The 23,539-nt window shown below is 41.1% G+C and overlaps 1 protein-coding gene across 2 annotated transcripts in view; it reads right to left on the reverse strand.

Moving 5' to 3' along the window:
- The window catches only part of CSMD1 (CUB and Sushi multiple domains 1), a 1,601,557-nt gene that overhangs the window by 382,196 nt on the left and 1,195,822 nt on the right, over window positions 1-23,539 (reverse strand). The window lies entirely within an intron of this gene.

Below are 23,539 nucleotides of genomic sequence, written 5' to 3' on the forward strand. Positions count from 1 at the left end.
ACAGCAACGGCCCGTGACTTCAAATACTGCAAGAAGCCAGGTGCGGTGTTAACTTTGCCCCTTAATCCCACGGTTTTCCAAGTGACTGTAGGCTGCCGGTGAGAGTCACGTACGGACACCTGTATGCACGCGAGCGCCTCCATCACAGAATCTGATGGGACGTACAACAGCCATTATGCAAAAAAGGCTTATTGTCAGCTCTAAAAACATAATAGCCCACATTAATATCTATAAAATATTTAACATCGGTAGTATTTGGAATGACCGAGAGATAAATCAGTATAAGCAAAAGAAACCTGGGCTGTAGTTAATGAGACAGATTCTGAGGAGACCTAGAACACAGGCAATAGATACTCTGAGTAATATACGCAGATTTCATGTAATTACAGGTAACCCCTGTATAACACGGTGGTTAGGTGCCTAAAATGCCGTGTTAATGTGAATCCGTCTTATAAGAAACAAAGAACTAGTACAAAAAAGGGGTTAGGTTCCAAAAATTAGAAATAAAACATACTATTATATTTTTATAATTAAGAGAAATATCTTTATTAAAGCAACTTTCACCAAAAGTTAACATATTAATATGTATTAAATAATGTTTTCTTCATCGTCACTCCTAAGCACCATTAACTGAGGGCGTTTTCTTTTTGACAAGATATCTTCATCCTCTGAGCTTAATACTCCATGAACAAAATGGATTTAAAATGCTAGTAAGTTTTAAAATTCTGCAGTCAAATCTGATATGACATCCATGCTCGAATAAAAAAATTCAAATGAGATCTCTTTTGTTCTTAAAAGCTTTTATTACACTCGGTGTTGTTCGGGGATTTCTCTAATTCTCAAATGGTGTTAGAGAGAAACCGTGTTACAGAAGTGCCGTGTTATGTGGGCGTTACCTGCAGTTATAGCAACACGTGAAAATACCTACTGAGACTAGAAAGTTCTCTTTTAGATTTAATTCTGCAAAACCGTGGAGTGTTTGGTTTTATGAGGAACACTCTGTCCTGCTGATCAGCGCCCTGACATCTGGACACGACCAGTGTACGTCCCACACACCAAGTTGTGAGTCCCCCAACTTCTTCCTGCAAAGCACAGGACCCTTTGCACCAGAAATAAACGCTTTCTTTGGTGACTAATATTGTGGCGAAGGGAAAAGTGAGTTGGAGGCATAAAAAAGCCCTGGTGACAAGGAGAGATGATAGATGGATGGATGGATGGATGGATATAGATAGATAGAGAGACAGATGGATAGATAATAGGCAGGTAGATAGATAGATGGATAGATGATTGATAGACAGGATAGATTCATGAATCTGATAGAGATGATAGATACAACTAGAAATATAGGTTAGACGAGAGAGAGAGAGAGAGAGAGAGAGAGAGAGAACAGGAAGTACAAAAACCACAGTATTGGATATATAGATTTCATGGGATCTAGTTCAGAGTAATCAGAAACTCCAGAACCTTGTACAGAAGTTCTCAAAAGCCTGTCTGTCACACTGGAAGGAAAGACGTGAGTGGCATGAGAGGGCAGGCCGGCTCTGACTCCAGTGCACCTGGAAGTGAGCAGCTCAGAGCAGGCTCCAAGCAGGGGATTCCACCCGCACTGCTAACGTGGAATACATTACTTTTGTACTTGAAATTCTTACTAAAATTAGTGACATAGCCATTATAATTTATTTTAAAAATCTGCTTTCAAATTGCCGTGTTCGTATGAATACATTATTTCAGCCATCTGATTTGAAACAGGTGTAGAGATTGACAGCTGGTGCAAACCACTATACGCACTGCACATCATACCTGGTACCTGAGCACGGTTTCCTTTCTCAGGGGTTGGCTCATCAGTGACCACGTCAAGCAGAAAGAGAATAAAAGAACTAAAGAATCACCACAGAGACCTGGAGCTTCCTGTCACCTTTGTGACCAGTGCACTCAGTCGTGACATGTGACAGCCTTCAGGAAGTAATGCTAACCCAGTAAGACTGGAGGGTGAAGGGTGGCAGACTTGTAATGAGTCACAGGCGGGGGTCTCCCCACACAGGGCACTTGATTAGGGGCATAAAAGGGCCCTTTTTAACGCCTACAAGCCAAGGCAAAGGAAATCATCAGAGGCTGCTGTCAAAGGGCTGTATGTATCCATGTCATTCATGCTCCATCAAAAGAGAACACGTAGACCAGTCCCGTGTAAAAAACCTCTAGTTTGTCCAAAGCACGCCACTATATAACTGTAAAGTAAAAATACACATTTGTAATGAAACATGCCATCATGTCTCAATCAGGTCAGGCTGGAGATGCCAATGAAAAGTGATGCTGACAGGAAAACATGTTTTCAATAAAACACTGTATGCGTGAAGGTGTACTGCTCTGTGGTTTCACACAGAGTGAAACGGGTACCACAGCCCAGCTGACATCTCCTCACAGTTACCACATTTCTGTGTGTGGTGAGAGCACCTGAAAGCTACTCTCAGCAGTATTGTTAACTACAGTGACCATACTGGACATTGGCTCTCCACAGTCACTCATCCTACGTAACTGTGACACTGTCCCTTTGGCCACCATCTCCGCTTTCCCTCACCACAGCCCCTGGTGGCCACCGTTCTACTCTGCTTCTATATTCGTATATTTACTGTTTTAGATTCCACACCTAAGTGGGATCGTGCAGTTCCTGCTTTGTGTCTGGCTTACTGCACTCAGCATCAAGTCCACCAGGTGAATCCACGCTGTTGCAAATGGCAGGGTTTCCTTCTTTTTATGGCTGAATAATATTCCATTGTATAATTATGCCGCCTTCTCTTTATCCATTCATCTGTCTGTTGATGGACACCGAGCTCGTTTCCAGAACTTGGCTTCTGTGGATAATTCTGCAGCATGTTTTAAACTGCACAATTCAGTGACATTTAGCCAAAGTGATTTCTTTAAATGACACGTGTTCTCTCTGCCTGGAATTGGCCCCTGCAACTGCTCCTGCAGACATCCAATCCTCTGTCTGCAAGTCTGTGCCCCCCGGCCCATTCGGCCTGAAGGCGTCAGTCTGTCACCATCCTGCCTATTCCCTTCATAATATGGGTTTTTTTGTTTGTTTGTTTGTTTGTTTTTTTGATCTGGTGCTTGTACTGCCTGCCTCATACCCGTCACTGAGACCCCCGTGAGGGCAGACTCCACACCCGCTCCACCCACAGACCACAATTAACCCATCCGAGGGTTTATTGAACACCGTCTCTGTCCAGGCCACAGTGCTAGGCATGAAAATGGAGGGAAGATGGGCAAAGCTTTAGCCTTCAGAACCTACAAGAGGGTTTGTGGATAAACACAAAGGAATTATAGAATTTTTACCTCTTACAGATAAAGATTCTTTAATGACGATACATAAAATACGAAGAAAACCAAAAAGAAGGGAAAAGTTCACTGAAAACACTGAAAACTCACAAGGGGTACTGATAGATACACAATAATTACAAAATTTAACACTTACAGATGAATATTTCTTAATGACAACAGATACAATTGCTTACTGTTTAGGTACAAATGGTTCGCACACTGTTTAACCACCTACTCTGTCTTCAGTTTTCTCAGGAAGGGAGTGGGAGGGAATTAGAGGACAAGACATTAGGTAAATCTGTTCAGCTTCTCTGTCAATACTGACACCGTGGCTGTGACCCTGATGCTCTCCTTGCACACAAACAGGCTGCACTAACGCCATCCCTCTGAAATCCAAAGGAAGCAGTACGTTTGCCCAAGTCCCCCCAGAGCTCTCACCCCTAGCGCCGTCTACCAGCCAGGGTCAGAATGCACTTCCAGACACCGCAAATGAGACGGAAATAGCGGGATCCAGCATCCACAATCACAGCTAAAATGCTCCAGCCGTGCTATGGAGATGTTGATGATTTTGCAGGAGAAAAATGTCATAGTTTAATGCAAATACAAACACAAGTCTTGTACTGTGGTGAGAGCAAAGCCATCCTGGCACTGTCCAGGAGAAGCTGGCGGGCGTGTGAGCAGACTTGTCAGAAGGCTGCTCGCTCGGGCGCAGGGCCTCAGGCCATGAACCAGCATCTGCTCCTGTAGCTCAGCAGAGAATGAGGGGAGGGCGGGGTGAACGTGACTGACGGGGGACACGGGCCCTGACGGGACTTCATGATGAATATTCTCAGCCTCCTCTCTCAGAAGAAAAGGAAAACAAGAGAAGACAAGGGCTTACCCTGCAGTTCTCAGAGCAAGATTTAGAACTGAACTGGGGGCTCCTGACTCTTGATTTAGTGTTTTACAGATTTTTCTTTCCACCTTCACATAGAATGAAGAAAATGAAGAAAGGTAGAGGTTATTAAATTCAATTCCATTTTTTTAAATTCTCCTTCAAAACACTCACTTTTAAAGTGTATTTTGTCATTTTCAGCCTACTGTAAATTTTTTTCCTGATCCCCAATTCAATATAATTTAATAGAGATGCAGCTGTCGTGTCCTACATACCAAGTTCAGTCAAGTCTCTGGTAATTAAACTGCTGCAAAGTGTCCCCTGTGCAATGACTCTGTACAGGGAAGAGGCAGGGCTGCCCACAGCAGGCGGGCGTGTGACAGGCCATCCTCAGGGTGGGAGGGCGTCAGGGGAGAGTCTCTGAGATGGGCAGGCAGAGAACGTTTCTGCGGAGGACACCTGTGCACTAAAAGTGGCGGGGGGCTTACCCTCATTGCTGGGGGCGCCCAAAACATGCCCTACAAGTATGTCAAAGACTGTTACCTATTGCCAGCTTCCTGGAAAATTACAGCATAATCCAATGTCTAATCTAATTTCACTTCCCAATTTGTGCAAAATGGGTTTGTTCATTTTATAATTTTTAGTAGATATTAAACTTTTCTTTCCTCAGTGTCAAAATATTGTTGACTGCTATCCTTACATAATAGCAAGAAGGCAAAGAAACAAAAAAATAATAATAATTGTGCTTGAATTTAGTACAAATTAGTACAATTTATTCTCAGGTTTTCTTGTTTGAGGAGAGAAGATACTATTTTTTCAGATGGAAAAGTTAAGGAAAAAAGGAATACAATAAACTTTAAATAGGAGCAATAACTGAGAAAATTTGGTGTGTTTTTCCTTTTATCTTTTTGAAAAAAGTATGCAAGAGAAAACAGAATTTAGCTTTCTAATCTCAATTAAGAAAAAATTGCAAGAGACTTGGTAGTTAAAAGTTACATTGTCCCAAGAATTATTTCAAAATTTGCTTTGATATACTCTTAATTTCCAAAATAGAGAAAAGAAAAATACACAGAACAGCCACTGATGTGAAACTGAATGTTTAAGTATTCATTTAAAACAAATACAAAAACAACGTTCTGAACAACAAAAAGTATACTACACACGCAGTTTATCAGGAAAAAAAAAAAAAAAGCCAATCCAGATGGGCCCATTCAAGCAAGGGGCCCATCTCACCTGATGAAGCCAAAGGAATTTAATGTATCAATCCACCTCCCCTCCCCTTACACACTGTTGTTGGAAAGTACCATCAAATCAGAGCATGCGTCATCGTCCTGAAGGCAGAGGGACTCTAGGCTCAATGCCACCAGTGAGGCCTCGGGGACAATGCTTATCTCATCCCAGTTCCTCCTCTGTGAAACCCATGACACTCATTTCCCCTCAGGGTTTCCAGGATTAAATGGCACCACCATGTGGCAAAAAGCATGTGTCCTGTAGGTGTCCGGCAGGCACTTCCTTAGCAGTGGCTGTGTCACCGTCACCCTGACTAGCTGACCTTGTCAGCTGCCAGGTGGGCCACAGGCTGCCACCAGTTTAAAGGACGGTGTTACTTCAAACCTCATGAGTCTGTACAACCAAGGAAAACTCTGTCTCTCTTTGTTCTGACACAGCAATTCCTAACTCTAATTTTATCCAGAAATGAACCCTTTATCCTTTAATTTCCAGGTAAAGTGTTCCACATACACACTTCCCTCTTCATTGCAGGAGTATTGTGCTTCTCTAAACAAGTGTTGTCATGGACACTGACGGCATTTATGTAGTTAAAGTATAGTTGGTATACAATCTTACGGGCATATTGGTTCTATTAGTTTCAGGTGCACGATACAGCGATTCTCCATTTTTATACCTTACAATACAATCACCCACGAATTCTAGTGATCATTTGTCACTGTGCAAACTCATCACAATGTTGTTTCGCTCCCCTTCCCCTTCCCCCTCCCTCTATCTGCCCATCCCTTCCCTACGCCTTTGCTCTGTTTCCATCCGTCTGGTTTTGTTTGTTTTTAAATTCCACATATAAGTTAGATCATATGTTATTTGTCTTTCTCTGTCTGACCTATCTCGCTTAGCATGATACCCTCTAGACCTACCCATGTTGTTGCAGACGGCAAGATTTCATTCTTTTTTTTACTGCTACATAATATTCCATTGTGTATACACACCACTTCTCCTTTATCCACCTACCAGTGGACACCCAGGTGCTTCCATATCTTGGCCACTGTAGATAATGCTGCAATGGACATAGGGGTACATACTCGCATATCTTCTCGAATTAGCGAGGATTCTTAAGGAGTAAAGAGATATCCACTAAATCAAAAAAGAAGGAAGTTGGGGGTAGTGTAAGGAGGACAGAGATTAAAATTACAAATAAAATCCCCCAGGCAAAATCCATCAAAATGCCACTAAAATTGTCTGAGATTTAGAATTCTTACAGTACAATCAAAACGATTAACCAACTCACCAGGGAAAGCAAGCAGACACAAAGCAATAATGGAGGAACATACAGAATGTTTTGCTGTATAAAATATGAGAATGAACTGCTGAGATGTCCAAAAGAATTTCATCAACCCTGGAATGAAGCAGCCAAGGAATCACCAGCATTATCTAGAAAATGACTGAAATATTCTCATATGGATGACACAGGGTAGCAATTTATTAAAAATGAAAGACTGGGAATTGAAGAATCACAATGCCATAACCACAACAGAACAAGTGAGAGCATCATGAGATGTGGCAAAACGCAGAATTTATACGTACAGACACTGAAATCTATCAACTGAGGGGAAGTGGAGTAACTTAGTTGGAACTTTGAAGGACTGAAAGATGAAGTCATAGCAAGGGAAAATTACAGATCTATAGATAAAAACGGAAGATTCTGAAGCTTGTCAAGATATAACTGGAACAAAGGGTTCAGAATCAATAATTAGAAAAATAATGGAAGGCACTTCTTTGCAGCTTTTTAGTGTTGGAACAGAGCTTAAAAATGGTTCATTATGACCCCACTTAGAATAAAGCAACATGAAGAAACAGGAATGCATGTTCTCATAGGACTGCTTGACTCCCAGAAACCCATCCCACAGAAATCTACATACAAACCCAGAATAACTATCAGATTTGAAGAAATGTAAATCAAAGTAAATTTTTTCTGATCTAATAAAATCCTAGAGATAATGGATCAATAAGACCATGAGTCCCAGATACAAGGAAAAGGGGTGTTCTTTTCAGCATGTTTACTCCGTGAAGAAGTTATTTTGTGTGAGGAGAAAGAGATAATAAATGTTTTACAGATTTTTAAAAGTCTCAGGTACTTTATTAACACGTTACTTATTTCCACCTTGGCTGAATAAAACTTCAATAACAGGATTAATTTTAAAGAATTACCTAAAGGGTATTTTGTTTAAATATGAAAATAATGATCGAAAGAAGTTACATAAAGGAAAGGCTTGAGTTGATAAAAATAAAAGTACGTGTATTTCTACATGCTAAATAACAGAGTTAAATGAATGAAGACTGGAGTGACCCATTAACTCCCGGGATTGGGCCACAGATCCCAGATGTGGCCTCACAAGGAAATGGCTTGTCCAGAGCAGGTGACAGCAGCTGACACCATAGGTGACAATGACGTAGCTGGAACTCAACAAAGACAGGCTGTCCAACCCCAGAACAAGCTGCCAGGGAGATGCTGCCACCTGAAGCCCAGTGGGTCAGGTTCTAGGGTCGTGTCTTATACATGGGTGGTTGGAACAGAAACTGGGAGGCCATTTAAATGCCTCAGTTCCCACTGGCACCCATGCCCGGGTCTCCTGACGGCAAAGAAGCTTAGGAGAGCTTGGCTTCACAAAGGGACTGGAGGCGGAGGGGTCTAAGCTGTGTGGAGAGGAGAAGGGGCAACAGGGGGACTTACTAACACGCTTCCCACTGGCCATTGTTGGGGGAGGGGATAAGTGACCTATAATCCTACTTGGGATGAAGCTCTGTGTACAGAAATGTTATGTTTCATTCCTTCACTCTTCTGTCATTCATCTCCATTTATGTCTATAAATGTCTCCCTTTTTAGAAGCAAATCTCTATAGATATCCAGATCTCCATCAGTAAGAAAATAGAGCAGAAGAAACAGCCAGTGATGGATACTAACTTATGCTTCAAACTATGATTATACAGTTCTAGATTCTTTGACCCCAAATATGTGCCTTGATGGAAAAGGAGACAGGATCCCCCCTCTTTTATGTCTTTCGGGTTTAATTTTTCCCTTTAAGCTCCAGCTCTGTCCATAACTTGCCCTCTAACTAGCAAGTTCTGCCCTGTGCCCTGTGCCCTGTGCCCTGTGCCCTGTGCCCTGGCCAGGGCAGCTCCTCCAAGGATCCCAGAGCGACCTCCCTGTGAGACCCGCCCACTCGATCCTCTGACAGCCATGGTTATGACCTCGGTGTACCCCCAAATCCCTTAACATTACCTAAGATTTTTCTTTCTACCTACCTACCTACCTACCTACCTACCTACCTACCCACCCGCGCTTCCCTGAAAATAAGACCTAACTGGAAAAGAAGCCCTAGCATGATTTTTCAGGATGACATCCCCTGAACATAAGCCCTAATGCATCTTTTGGAGCAAAAATTAATATAAGACCTGGTCTTATTTTCAGAGAAACAAGGTCTCTCTCTCTCTCTCTCTCTCTCTCTCTCTCTCTCTCTCTCTCTCTCGTCTGTCTGCCTATTCTCTGTCTTTCCCATTAGAATATAAAATGTATGAAAACAGGAGTCATTTTTTTTTACTATTGCATCGAGTACAGTATGTGACATATACTAAACACTCCACAAATATTTGCTGAATCAATACACCTGTCTTTCCTTCTTGTGCTACCATTTAACCTAAGGGACTTGGGGCTATTTTATATGTGCGCTCATGCACACAAACACACAGGGCTTAACTGTGGACTCTTACACAGTTTTGACTGATGACCTTACATTAGCATAAGCCAAAGCAGCACTAAAATCTGCAAAGTCAAGTTGATGCACTTTATAATAAGGGGTAAAATTACCCTCACAAATATAACATACCTGCCTGCTAGAAGGTTTTGTTCTTTCATTTGTGAAGTTTATCATTTACTAAGGGTAAGAGTGAGTTATTTTATAGGTGCGCTTACCCTCACCTACTTCATGTCTAAAAAGAACTGTTAAATAGTAAACTATTCATAAATTAGTTCTTTATTCACCAAATGCATAAGATTTCATCACTAGTTCAACCGTTCAGTTTCACTGAAAAAATACAAAAGAACTGTTCTTGTGATGTCACTTTTTACGATTATTAGAAAAGACCCCTTTTAGTTTTGATACTGGCATTATATCATGTGGCAAAAACTCGGGCAATTATGCAGCACAGTTACCAGACCCGCAGCGAGTAAGTGCATTTAGATCTCCTCGAACGTCCTGGATCTACGCACATTTACTCGAGCACACGTTCTGTTTGTGCTGTAGCCACCCTATAGAAGGCACTGACTGCGAGTGACACATGGGACTGCTGTGGTGACACAGGGACAGTGATGCCACCGGGGGTGCCAAACGCCCCACTGCAGGCATCACAGCGGCTGTGGCTGGAGGCCCTGCACCGCGTCTGGTTGGAATTCTGGCTTTGCAGAGTGTAAACCAGCTGTGTGATCTGTGCGTTCAGTTTCATCCATGCCCCTCGCCATCTGTTTGCCAGGCAGAATGAGAAGAACTGTGTTTGCTGGAGACAGCGCGGGACATAGACGTCTCTGTCTGTGTTGGTGGCACTGAGGTGGGGGGCAGGCAGGGTGACCTGTGAAGCCATGTCCCCACCGTGATCCACTCAGTGCCATTAACCCAGGTGTCCGCCATGTTGGTCATGGCCGCACCCAGGAGCCCTGAGGGGGCGTGTGCTGCTGGCATTGGCAGATAGGGAGCTGGTGTGCCCGCCAGCTGGAATTCACAACCGTGTGCTCGTCTGTGTCAGGCTGTGCACACCCACAGGCTCATCACCCTCTGTGTTTGCTCCCGTTTTTTCTCATCCCAACACAATTTTACACCTATTTTCTGCCTGTTGCAGTTTCAACGTGTCTACCATCCTTTGCTCCATCACTGCCCGGGTCCTGAGGAATTTGTACAGCAAACACGCTGAAGCGTGCCAGCCTACTGCTCAGCGAGACATACATGCACAGTGAGTCCCTGCATAGACTCCGACCTGGTGATGAGATGAGGGTCAGAGGGGGGGTCACACCAACAAGGCGTCCGAGGAATTCGGCAACGATTTCCTTACTCTTATACATGGTTGTGCACTGTGCTTTATGACTTTTAATGTCACATATTTTATATCAAATATAAAACAAATACAAGGTCTGACAAGTAAGTTTGTGAACTTGTTGCAATGATGTTGCTCACCTTTTTTGATATCAGAGGAATTATTCATTATGAATTTATACCAACTGGACAGTTAACCAAGTTTATTCTTTGCACATGCTGAAAAGGCTGCATGAAAAGGTTAAAACGACCTGAAGTTTTCGCCAACAATTCATGGCTCTTGCATCACGACAATGCACCAGCTCACACGGCACTGTCTGTGAGGGAGTTTTTAGCCAGTAAACAAATAACTGTATTGGAACACCCTCCTTACTCACCCGATCTGGCCCCCAATGACTTCTTTCTTTACCCAAAGATAAAGGAAATATTGAAAGGAAGACATTTGATGACATTCAGGGCACCAAGGATAATACAACGACAGCTCTGATGGCCATTCCAGAAAAAGAGTTCCCAAATTGCTTTGAAGGATGGACTAGGCACTGGGGTCAGTGTATAGCTTCCCAAGGGGAGTCCTTCGAAGGTGACCATAGTGATATTCAGCAATGAGTTATGTGGCACTTTTTCTAGGATGAATTCACGAACTTAATTGTCTGAAGTGGTATGAAGGACTGATAAACTGATTTGATGCCAATTTGAATTTAAACTATGGTGTCACCTTTGCCTAAGTATGTTCACATTTCTTCTTAACCACCTTGCGTAATTTTGCTCACCTTTAATATGTAGCTAATGACAAACACTTTTATCTTAGGATACTGTAAGGATTGAACAAAAACGTGATACATACCAAGTGCTTAGCACAGAGCTTGGCACACGATTAAAGTTTTGTAAATGATAATTACTAGTATTATCAAGAAAAAGCATATAGATTAAATAAACAGAATATACACAGTTGAAAAATGATGATGGAAATTACTTTCACTTTTGGAAGCTGAATCAGAAAAAGGTCTTCATGTGACAAAACGTACTGCTCAGCCACCATCATCTACGACAGTCTACTGTCACTATGTCACAATGACCACAGATGCTTGCACCCCAGGTCAGGTGCCTGCACGTTTCATGGACTGGCGGCCCTAACTGATCAGCTGGAGCGTATCGTGTGTGCTGAGATTAGAGCACAGAATCTCAGCTGTGGTCATCAATCACAGAATAAGAGAACAGCATCCAAGATTTGGAGAGAATACTCTGGGGTAGAAAAAGAGGAAAACGCACAAAGGTTATAACCACAGAGTAAATCAGGCCAGGAAAGAGGGAAGGAAGGACGGAGGGGGAGAGAGAGAGAGAGAGAGAGAGAGAGAGAGAGAGAGAGAGAGAGAGAAAGTGACAGGAATAAGAACGAGGACAAGGAGCAGGTTCTCACCCGTGCCTTCCTTTTATAGCACAGAGCAGCGATTGTCCTGCAAGAGCCCCCACTCTTCCCAGGAACTCTCGGTGTTCCTTAGTCTTGGAGAAATCACTGCACGTCCTCTCAGGAGGGGCTCACCTCCATCTCCTCAGCTCCTTCCTGAGGACGCTCTCGCCTGAAGGACCTGAGCAGGAATGGCTTTCGTAGATGCACTTTCCTTTTCTTAGCAAGTTCTTATAAAATGGTGCATTACAAAGGCAGCCTCAGTGCGCTGCCCCTAATGGGCATTTGGGGCTACAGTATGTTTTCTCTCATGCTCGTGTTACTCTCCACACACTAGCTGGTTAACTGTGCAGTCTCTGTAGGGAAGTCTAGGGGGCCTTGGAAATGTCCCCATCAAGCCTTAGGTCGTCAGCTCACAGATAATTCCCACTGAAGAATCCTTATTGGTGAATCATCATCAATTAAGAGTGAGAGGAGTACAGGAATTGAAGGCCCTCCTCCTTATATGCTCGGGGTCAATTCTGTAATGTTTTAGCGCACATGCAAAATTAACTTCTGCAAAAAGCATACTGTGCCAAAGGTTTTCATCAATCTAGCCTGTAAATGAAAGACTTTCAAGATTTTTATTATAGGCACCACAAATGCCACGGGAAGAGCAAAACTCGTCAGTCCCAAGTACAGTGACACGTCACTGGGTTCTGAGGCCAGAAATATCAAGACTGTTGGCGTTCTGAGCGGCTTACAGCACATAGCAATCTCAGCCATGTCACCTCAGGTTATGCATAAACATATTAGAATAAAATAATGTGAAAAAAAATACTTCATTCTGACCAAACAGCAGATCAGGACAGGAATAAACCAACAAGAGAAATCTACACTCCACTCACAGCATGATCATAGCATGCCATGCCTTCCAAAGCCTCTAAGGTTAGTTACTCTGACAGATTCCACTAAAACTCTAACACGATTCCATCTTTATTACGTCAGTCAGTGCTTCCTGACAACCACTTTCATCACCAGAATAATGAAATGTGTAACACTGTGGGATCAGACTGACGTGGACCCATCACAAGCTTAGCTCAGAGGCACGGTTCTGACACTACCTGCTGAAGAAACCCACGTCTTTCTCTGTCGGAGTTTCCCGGACATCGTCCCCAGTGGACAGATCCCACTGGAGAAAACCAACCAGTGAGTAAGTCTGGAATCATTCTCACGTGGCTACACAGAAGTCTAGTTGCCCCACCTACCTACAAAAATGCGTAGCTTTCAGTAGCATGCTACAGCCCGCTTGTATCAGCTTCTGAGACCCAATTCTTAAATATTCAGGAACTTTGCAAGGCAGTTTTTAAACCATTAGTAGCTAGAAATCATATGTGGTGTGAATATTTAGGCCACAGCAGTGCTACACCCCACAAATTAGCCGGTTGACTGGCCCACCACGGGGTGACACACACACCCTAGAATTTCTGGAGATGACTAGCCATTTTCTGAATAAATTTAGGAAAAATAGGGAAGTATTAATATATACCTCAAAACCTATGGCCACTGAAATTCAACCCACTTGTTTTCAGGCCTAGGATTAGAAATTGTATGTTAGACATTTCTGTGTCCTAAAAATGTGTCAGAATGCTGAAAACAACTTCTTAACTTTCACTGCTTCACCTCTTATATATAAAACACTTTCTTCCACAATTCCTTTCAAACTATCAGATATTTCAAAACCTGTACAGGTTGTTTATTTTGAGACTAGTGTAACATTAATATAACTGAAACGAACAATTATATTCAAATAAACATCTAACTGTTTTTGAAACTGACTTACCCAAGTGGCTTAAATGCTAATCACTTAAAGGTTTCATGAATAAATCACATGGTATATTCTTTTGGGGGGGAACCTCAAATTCTATTTAAATGTGTTCCTTTTCATCTGACTCACTACTTCTTCATGGCTAGTCATACGTATTCAAGGCTAGCTTTCACAGCATTTGTTTTCTCATGTTTCTAGTTTGCTTTTGTTATGACCTTCTAGAAGTTGAACACAATACAATTTTCAGTTGAAACAATTGCCTTTTTTAAATATACTATGTTGTACACAATACTTTTGTCATTAAACTGTGACTTGGGACATATATTATAAACACTATATTCCTGGTAACTTCTCAGACCTTTTGAAAAACATAACAGAAATATATGACAGGGTTTTGTCATTATGTTTAAGTATTTACTGATTTATTTGCTTATGCTATACATTGCCCAAATAAATTTATTTTAATTGATAAATATTATTTGAATGTATGACAGTACTTTTTAAGTAAAATTTTATTCCAAAATTAATATATACAATTTACTCAATTTTGTAATGTAATAATTATATTCACTGCCTACCTTTTCAAAATAATAATCCAGTTGATAAATCAAAGATTTTATACACTTTTTTTAAATCAACACCATCAATGTTACTAACTTTCATTTTGAGATATCAAGAATCAAGAAATTGTGGAATTCCTATTTCTTATGTAATTTTACAGATTTGAGGAAATTACTGCCAAGTACATCTGACAATCCTCTCTGTCCTTAATATAAATAAGAGGACGGTATCTGGATTTTTCCAGAATAAGATGACATTTGAGCAGATGCTGGTTCCCTGTTTTCTATGCTGCAGGCGATAGGTCACTACTGGGTGACATTAAAGAAACCGAAAACTCTTTATGACTTGTGTAATTTTGGTGAAGTTTAGATCTTTATCATGTGCTAGGTACACGGACACTTGCAGAAGAGGAATATACACAATCACTTACTTCTTTGCTCAGAAGCACCACTGAAAATGACATGGGCATACTGGCAATATCAGAAGGGAGACGAAGCAGGATTCTGCTCTTCCACCATAAGTTTGAGAAATTTAGAATGCTTCCAATTTTAAACGTACCACTGTGGCACATGAACTTTGCAGGCCACCCGGGGACTATGGGCTCACCTGGAGTACGTTTTCTATGACAAAACGAGAATTTTATTCAGCATTCATTAATTCATGTGCATACCTTCCCTGGGTTCATTTAACGACTATCTGCTGAACATATACTGGTATCAGTCATCTCTTAGACACTGGAATGACTCCTGTACACATGGAAACAAATATAGACTAAACTGCTGTGAAGACTGACTTCCCAGGACATGCTTTGAAATAATTAGCGTTTGGACATAATGGAGGGATGAAATTAAACGGAGGGACGAACGATAGCAGCAACTGAATGATACCTGCACGTATTAATCACTGTTCAAATGCTTAGAATTCATCATTTTTCTACCTCCGCTGTGACCCTGCGGAGAAGGTCCTGTTAGAACGCCCTATTGTCCAAGGAGGCCTTAGTTATTTCTATACAAAAAAAGGATGGGAATATGTTAAAATGCTACATTGTTATCAACGGATGGTCCAATGATCGATTCACTCTTTCTACTTTATCAATTCTTACTAATACATATACATAATTTTCAATAAAATAAAATTACTTTGTCCACCAACAGCTTGGGACAGTTGCAGGTTCTCTGGAGCTTCCAGGGTGGGACTGCACATCAACAGTAGACAGAAAATGACCATCTAATTATAGACATTTTAGATGCTATTTGGTTGTAGATGGAAGATACATAATTTTTTTAGTGATGACCTGGAGAAACAATATTGCTTTTGTTAAACGCCGTTGATAGACTCAAGAAAGAACTCTGAAAATGACAAAAAGGCAACAATCAAGGATCTCCATAAAATAAAATGCAGTATTCCATGTGAGAGTAAATTAGATTATGACAATACTTCAAATTAATCCAGAATTTGGAGTTAATGTAGAATATCAAAAATGAAAGAGAGAAGCAAATGAAACAAATGAGAAACGACTAATCATGCCCCAAAGAATAATTTAAATAAGTTGTTGGCATGATTCGCAAACTCCTGTGAGGGCCACGAAACTGAACACTTCATTGCATGTTCTGTTTGTTATAATTAACTATCAGATGGAACTAGACACCATGCAAACTTTAGATAAATCAGCCTAATAAATGGCATTTATGTTTCCAGTCAGACTAGTAGCAATAGTTATAATATTTACAATAAATCCATAAAACAGTTATCCTGAGAGCTATTGAATTTCCTTATAGTCCCTCTATTTGTTTCAAAGTGAGAATATGATACATTTTTAAATTAAAAGATAAATTATGTTTTTAAACAGGTTGCAAGTTAACTTTTGTTTCTATTGCAACACTAAAAAGAAACAAACCTTTTAAAACCAAAGTTAAAGATTTTGACTTTTGTGTTTTACTGTTCCCTGTGCAAATAACTGGGTAACTTTCAAATTAAAGAGAAAACTACATATATTTTTAACAAGCTAAACATTCCTTAATCTTAAACTCAATGACTAATTATCCCTGATGGGCAAAATTATCAACTCTTTTTCTTCCCCACGCACATGGAAATGATGTTTTGCAGGTAATGTGTTTTCCCCCAAAACAGCTGCTTCTTGCATTTATTTCTGCAGTGCTGGAAAGAGCTCGGAAATAATGAGAGCGGGGTACTTAATTACCTCCACTGGTAAATAATGTTTGATCCTGCTTATCTTGCTTTGAAAATACAAACTTCCAGACCCTGTCTCCACACCCTCCTTCCTGGCAGATGAGCTGATCAAGGGCAGCCGGGGCCAGCTTCCTTGTTCTGCACTTAAACGTTCCCTGTAGTTTTACTCTCTATTCATTTGTTTCTGTCTTTAAAATTGGCTACTACCCAGCTACTTTCAAATATATTTACACCCTCCACGGGATGAGGTGCAAAGGCAGTCCAGAATACTTAGGACAGTTGCTGCGGTAATCCCATAGCTGGGGGATGAGTGAGACCCAAAGGCACTTGAAATCAACAGCCCAGGGAAGGTTAGTTGAAACCAAACTATTGATCCACAAGTAAGGATGACCCACGGTTCTTTCCAATATGCACACAACTCGTATTTCCTGCCCACACTTCCTATCCATGTTACTATCCTCAGCCATCTTTTTCTCCACAATAGTTGCACACTTGTCCTCTGCCTGGAAAAAATCAAGGGACATCCGTCCACCCAATGCATGGCCCACAGCACAGAGGACGCACTGAGAGGACCTTCTCGGCTGGCCCTCTGGGACCCGCACCAGGATGGAAGCAACGCGGCCCCTTCTCCAGTGGGAATCGCTGCCCTGACTTGGAGTCTGTAACCTTGAATGTCCTGCTGCACCCCTAGCTCACTGCGCCCTTCTTCCTCTGAATACCTCACCTCAGGCCAACATCACATCTGCATTTCCCTAGTAATATTACATCTTAATCACTTTCTAATTCCCAATTGGGAACGAGCAGTAGTAATTCATACAAATTCTTGTTAACTAAATGAATGGCCTTTTGTTGTCAGGAAAATAAACGCTCAGTAATGTGTTAAAGACGTAGCCTGGGACTCCAGTTAACGATGCAAGCGTGGGGGCCCCATTATCACATTTCAGACAATCGTGGCCCTCTTGCTAAATTATCCCACAGCAAAAAGGCATGGTGTGCGTCCTCTTTGGGAAACTGATTCTCAAAGTTGTAACATTTAGACAATTGTTTGCCACTCCAGACCCCTGATAGCTCCATTTTTCACCTTGAAAAGAATGATTTTGTGTCTGCCCGGTAATTATGGCACTATGTTCCTCCTTGTGTTTACAACTAAAAACTTATCTGCAGAAGAAACGAAACAATCTGTATTGAAAGGATTCCTGAGCACTCTGCATATCCAATCCAGTATTCTGGATCGTGTACACTAAGTCACGAAGCTCTCTGATCACATAAGAGCAAATAAAAGACTAACGTTAAAACTGAATTCAAACTCCAGCAGCCTGTCTGGTAAACCACCGGCACCGGAGGCTCGCTCTGGCCTCGCCCGCAGTTAGTGGCTGGTGAGCAGGTTGGTGGAGACGACAGCAAGACGCGGCAAGGACAGGAAGAGGGGCCGCCCGTGGTGATGCTGTGGCACACGCACAGGAACACGCACAGGCAACCGCAAGCCCACAGCTTCATCACCTAACGAGCACAGTCATTTACACTCCAACACCAGGCTGCGTGCCCTGGCACAGGTGTAAGCTACCACATTGGCTGAAAAGAGCAGTTTCCATAATTAAAACTAAATTCACTGTTCTCCTTGACTGTCCTCGTCTCAGCCCCATGCTGTCCAGGCACCACCCCAGCAAGTGCAGTGACAATTCTCTCTCCCACCTGGTACAGTCAGGGTGGAACTCTATGAGAGGGCCTTTATAAACCCACAGCTAATGCAACATCACTGAGACTCAGGCAGACATTTTACAGTTACTGTTCCGGGTATGACATGCTCCACAATAATGGTAGTTGTACGTTTTATGATTCTTGGGCTAATATGATTTCTAAGAGTATTTACAGGCACAGAAGTAGTATTTTGGGAATTAATATTATGAAATCAAAACATGTTAAAAAGACTTTCATTGAAATTATAATAATTATAATAATAATGGTAGGTAGAGAAAGTGGAAATAGGAGAGCCAAGAAAGAAGCCTCATTACTCCGAGGGTGAGGTGTCAACCTCCAGAGCCCTGATAATGACAGAAGGGTAGGGCTCTTCCTGGGAAGCAGCAGACAAAATCAGCACCGCAGGTTCCGTAAACCTCTGTACGGTACAAGGACTTGAGGACATGGTACAGTTATGTGTATACATGGATGTAAAGATTATTTTATTTAATCAGCATCTAGATCTATCTGAAGACATAGATACCCTTAGTGAGTGCTTGTAAATGAATAATGCATACACACATACATATGTGCATACATGCATACATATATGCATACATACACTTACATATGTACAAGCACATGCATACATATACACACACATGTACACACATGCATACATACATGCATACACTTACGTATGCATAAACATACACACATACACATGTATGCACACATGCATGCATACACACATACACTTACACATGTACAAACACACATATACACACATACACACATACACACATGCATACATACACATGTGCACACACATGCATGCATACACATATGCATACGTACATACATATACATATACACATGCATACACCCATACGTACATACATACATACACTTACGCACGTACACACACATATGTACATATAAAACCAACTATTAGCCACATGGTCTAAAAGTAGTCACCTCCTGTCTCAACTAAATAATGGACATTCATGTTTTCACATATTTAAATTACTCCGTAGTACTTTTTTTCACTTTGTTTTCAGAATGTCTTTTTTTTATTTTTTTTATTTTATTTTATTAAATTTATTGGGATGACAATTGTTAGTAAAATTACATAGGTTTCAGGTGTACAATTCTGTATTACATCATCCATAAATCCCATTGTGTGTTCACCACCCAGAGTCAGTTCTCCTTCCATCACCATATACTTGATCCCCCTTACCCTCATCTCCCACCCCCCACCCCTCAACCCCCTTATCCTCTGGCAACCACCAAACCATTGTCTGTGTCTATGAGTTTCTGTTTCTCATTTGTTTGTCTTGTTCTTTTGTTGCTTTTGGTTTATATACCACATATCAGTGAAATCACATGGTTCTCTGCTTTTTCTGTCTGACTTATTTCGCTCAGCATTACACTCTCAAGATCCATCCATGTTGTCACAAATGTTCCTATATCATCTTTTCTTACCGCCGAATAGTATTCCATTGTGTATATGTACCACAACTTCTTAATCCATTCATCTATCGAAGGACATTTTGGTTGTTTCCATGTCTTGGCCACCGTAAACAAAGCTGCAATGAACATTGGAGCACACGTGTCTTTATCTCTAAATGTTTTCAGATTTTTTGGGTAGATCCCAAGGAGAGAGATTGCTGAGTCATATGGTAATTCTATTCGTAATTTTTTGAGGAACCTCCACACTGCCTTCCATAACGGCTGCACCAGTCTGCATTCCCACCAACAGTGTATGAGGGTTCCTTTTTCTCCACAGCGTCTCCAACACTTGTTACTATTTGTCTTGTTGATGATAGCCATTCTGACTGGGGTGAGGTAATATCTCATTGTGGTTTTCATTTGCATTTCTCTGATGAGTAGTGATGTTGAGCATTTTTTCATATGACTATTTGCCATTTGTATGCCCTCTTTGTAGAAATGTCTCTTCAAGTCCTCTGCCCATTTTTCAATTGGGTTGTTTGTTTTTTGTTGTTGAGTTGCATGAGTTCCTTTTATATTCTGGATACTAGCCCCTTATTGGAGGCACTGTTTGCAAAAATCTTCTCCCATTCAGTTGGTGGCCTCTTTATTTTGTCAATGGTTTCTTTTGCTGTGCAGAAGCTTTTAAGTTTCATATAGTCCCATTTGTTTATTTTAGCTTTTACTTCCATTGCCTTTGGAGTCAAATTCATAAAATGCTATGATTAAAACACTTAATAAAATGGGTATAGAAGGAAAATACCTTAACATAATAAAGGCCATAAATGACAAACCCTCTGCTAATCTCATAATTAATGGAGAAAAACTGAAGCCCTTTGCTCTACGTTCAGGAACACGACAGGGATGTCCCCTATCACCTCTGCTTTTCAACATCGTGTTGGAAGTCCTTGCCAGAGCAATCAGGCAAGAGAAAGAAATAAAAGGCATCCAAATTGGGAATGAAGAAGTTAAATTATCACTCTTTGCAGATGACATGATGCTATATATAGAAAACCCTAAAGACTCCACCAAAAAGCTATTAGAAACAATCAACGAATACAGTAAAGTTGCTGGCTACAAAATCAACGCACAAAAGTCCATTGCCTTCCTATATACTAACAATGAAATCTCAGAAAAAGAAATACAAAAAACAATTCCTTTTGCAATTGCAACAAAAAGAATAAAATACCTAGGAATAAACTTAACCAAGGATGTGAAAGACCTATATGCTGAAAACTATAAGACTTTTTTGAAAGAAATTGAAGAAGACACAAAGAAATGGAAAGACATTCCGTGCTCATGGATTGGAAGAATCAACATAGTTAAAATGGCCATATTACCCAAAGCAATATACAGATTCAATGCAATCCCCATCAAAATCCCAATGGCATGTTTTAAAGAAATAGAACAAAAAATCATCAGATTTGTTTGGAACCACAAAAGACCCCGAATAGCCAAAGCAATCTTAAGAAAAAAGAACAATAATGGAGGTATCACACTTCCTGACTTTGGCTTGTACTACAGGGCTACAATAATCAAAACAGCATGGTATTGGCAGAAAAACAGACACATAGACCAATGGAATAGAACTGAGAACCCAGAAATAAAACCACATAAATATGGACAGATAATTTTTGACAAAGAAGCTAAAAACATACAATGGAGCAAAGACAGCCTCTTCAATAAATGGTGCTGGGAGAATTGGATAGCCACGTGCAAAAGAATGAAACTGGACTGCTATTTGTCACCATGTACCAAAGTTAATTCAAAATGGATCAAAGACTTAAGCACAAGACCTGACACAATAAACTGCATAGAAGAAAACATAGGTACTAAACTTATGGACCTTGGGTTCAGAATGTCTTTTAAGAAATGAATGGCATGCCTTGGAGAGGATGTAACCATATTTTGCCTCCTGGAATCTGCCTTCAGGAGAGCTGCAATTTCACTGCCACCACATCTATCTGACCAACGCATTCAGCCCTAACATGCAGTCCACACCGAAGCCACAGCGAGGGACGTTCTCTCCAGAGAACTGCAGAACACGGCAGCATCATCCATCCTAGGACACACGGGGAGGCTGCTCTACTGAACCCTCCACGTTTTCATCACATTGAACATCTATTCACGGACCTTCAAGTGCAGACAATTACTGAATTTTTGTTACAACCCTTTGAGTAAGATCATCTTTGATCTTAACAAGAAGAAAGAAAAATGGAATTCTGGTTTCTGAGTCTACATCCAATATTATAATCAATTCTATAAATTCTTTCCACACATGCAGTTAATTAGCCTTCTTGGATGACCTCAAAGTAGAGTGTGGGCTACTTATCACCCAGCATAACTTCATCCATAATTTTCCAGCATATTGTAGATTTAAATATAGTCTAAATATCTGCCATATAATACTTAAAATAAATCTGACTTAGGAGTAACCTAGTCCTGTGACTATTTTTGCTTTGCCACCATTCTTTTATTCTATCACGGCACTGCAGTCTCAAATGCAGACTACATGACATGGAATTTTGGAGGTGAAAGAGACATTTGATTAGAAATACATGTGCTCACATCCGAGGTATAGAACTTAAGCCCCAGAGAGAGGAAGCCATTTACAGTCAAAATTGCAGTTACAGAAAGGGAACCAGAAATGCTTCTCACACACACACAGACACACACACACACACACACAGAGACACACACACACAGACACACACACACAGACACACACACACAGACACACACACACACACACACACACACACACACACACACACACACTTCCATACAAAATACATAATTTTTAAGGTGAAAACCAAACCACCAGTTTCAGAGATACCTTAATGAGTGTTATTTTTTATTTTCCCTTTACTACTTCATTTTCATTTTCATATCACTGTGTTTATAAACCAGTTTTGATAGAGTCAGAAACAGTAAACATGGTGTCATGTAACATTAAAACGTCCCTCAAACGTATGCAGCTTTGTACTCACCAGGGAGCCGAGGAGAAACGACAGTGTGTGAGCATCAACGTAGCCTTTCTCTCTGCTCTGACCACTGAATGTTTCTGCTTGGTCCACACTGAACAGAACACTAACTAAAAAGCTAACTAAAGTGAGTATCTCATTGCATATCTTAGTGTTCTCATAAAACTATCTGTAGATACTGAAACTTGATTTTCATACAATGTTTACGGGTTATGAAACTTTCCTTCCTTTCTTCTTTCCTTCTTTCCTTCCTCCCTTCCAAGACTTTTTTTTTTTTTTTAGAGCAGGTTTAGGTTCAGAGCTAAATTTAGGGGAAGGTACAGAGACCCCCCACATACCCCCCGTCCCCACAGGCACAGCCTCCCCCACCAGATGGGACATTTGTTATATGTGATGAACCTACACTGACCCATCATCGTCACCCAGAGTCCACAGTTTACATGAGGGTTCACTTTTGGTGTTGTACCTTCTAAGAGTTTGGAGAAATGTAACGATGACATGTGTCCACCATTCTAGTGTCACACAGAGGTGTCTCACTGCCCTAAAAGTCCCCTGTTCACCCCTTGCTTCCCACAAACTCCTCGCAATCCCTGATCTGGTTACTGTCTCCATAGTTTTACCTCTTCCAGAATGTCCCATAGTTGGAATCACAAAGTGTGTATGTAGCCTTTTCAGATTGGCTTTTTCGCTTAGTAATTTGTATTTAAGATTCCGCCATACTTTTTCATGGCCTGATAGCTCATTTCCTTTTAGCTGAATACGAATCCATTGTCTGGATGGACTACAGTTTGTTTATCCATCACCGACTGAAGGACATCTTGGTTCTTCCAGGTCTGGGCAGTTATGACTAAAGCTGCTGTAGCATCATGGGCAGGTTTCTGTGTGGATGTGGATTTTCAGTTCCTTTGGGTGAACACCAAG

The sequence above is a fragment of the Rhinolophus sinicus genome, linkage group LG04 (assembly GCF_036562045.2).
Source record: "Rhinolophus sinicus isolate RSC01 linkage group LG04, ASM3656204v1, whole genome shotgun sequence".
NCBI lineage: Eukaryota > Metazoa > Chordata > Mammalia > Chiroptera > Rhinolophidae > Rhinolophus > Rhinolophus sinicus.